Genomic DNA, 1746 nt, shown 5'->3' with positions numbered 1-1746 from the left:
AACAAAACTTTTTCTTAACTCCACAGTATATTTAAGACAGCGATTATCAACCTAAGGTGATTTTTAGCTCCCATAGGACATTTGGCAATTTGTGAAGAAATTTTGAGGGGTTTCAATCCTACCTGGAGAAGGTGCTACTTGCATCAAGTGAGCAGAGGCCAGGGATGCTGCTGAACATCCTGCAGCACACAGGACATCCTCCTACGGAAAACATTTATCCAGCATAATATGTCAATAGGGCCAAGGTTGATAAGTGCTGATTTTAAGGAATCATCACGTCTTTTTTCTAAAGAACAGATGCCTTGAACTCATTGATTTAAACTCAATCCACTCATATCTTTACCTGCTCCCTCTTTAAATCTTTGCAATTTGATTTCCACGAAGTTTAGGAATCATAGTAGAAGGAGCATAGGTATTGAAACCAAACAAATATGTGGTCAAATCTCAGCCCTTTCAGTTCTAGTCATGAGCAACTGAAAACATTTCCCTGGATGTCAGTTGTGTATGTAAAGTTGGGATATCTTTCTGGAAAGATTGTTTTGAGAAATATGGCCAATATTCAAGTCTAACCCGTTTCTTGGAATATTTTTTAAAAACCAGAAAATTGTATTCAAAATTAATATTCTCTCCTCACTGCCTTTCTCTTCCCATTGTCTTTTCACAGGTCATTACTGATCCATTAGTTACCAAATCCTGTAACACACTTACAGATCTTATTCACTCGTAACCTCTGTATATTTGCTTCTGATGAGCTCTCATTACTGTTGCTTTTTCTTTGTTAGATTTCTGTTGGTTCTATGACAAATTACCACAAACTTCATGGCTTAAAAGAATAAAAATATATTGTCTCACTCCTTTGGAGGCCAGAAACCTAGAATGGGATCATTGGATGTCAAGGTGTTAGCAGGGCTGTGTTCTTCATGAAGATACTTGTAGAGAATCCGCTCCCTCACCTTTTTTCACAGTGTAGCGACCACCTGCTTTCCTTGGCTTATAGTCCCCTTCCTCCAACTTCAGACTTGATAAGTCAGGCCAAGCCTTCTTATTCTGAGTCACCATGACCTACTCTAGGCTTTCCCTTTCCACTTTTACACACCCCGTGATTATATTGCACTGACTCAGATAATCCAGTATAATCTCTTTATCTTAAAATTAGCAGATTAGGAAGTAATTTCATCTTTTACTTTAAATTTCTTTGCAACAGAGTCACAGGTTCTGAGGATCAGGATCCAATATCTTTCAGAGGAGGGCATTATTTCATCTATCACATTCTTTTTCCTTCTCCCCATAGTCACAGCTTTAGTTACCACTTCTATGTGGGTGAACCTGTTTCCTAACTTTCGGGACCTACTTCCCAACTGGACAGCTCTACCTAGATGTTTCCTCAAACTCATAATGAAATTTCATCTTCAAAATAAAAGAGTCTTCCCACTCTAACATGTATTTCTCTTAAAATGTCATTGCATTATGAAGCAATAAACCTCATGACATTTTTTAAATAAGCCTCTTGCTTTGTCATAAATGTTTGTTGACATTACATGATATCCCTCACATATGTTGTCTCTTTTATTTTTTTATGCCAACCTCCCTGACTGAGGTCATTAGTTCTAATTTGAACTAATAAAATTGCTTACTAACTGGTCATCTGAACTTGTATTTACACAACTTCTATCCATTTTATGTATTGTAATCTAATCCCCAAAGACTTCCCACACTTACAGAGTTCTTATGAATTTGTTATATTGG

This window comes from Colobus angolensis, unplaced genomic scaffold (assembly GCF_000951035.1).
Source record: "Colobus angolensis palliatus isolate OR3802 unplaced genomic scaffold, Cang.pa_1.0 Scaffold229, whole genome shotgun sequence".
In the NCBI taxonomy this organism is placed as follows: domain Eukaryota; kingdom Metazoa; phylum Chordata; class Mammalia; order Primates; family Cercopithecidae; genus Colobus; species Colobus angolensis.
This window is presented reverse-complemented; position numbering follows the sequence as displayed.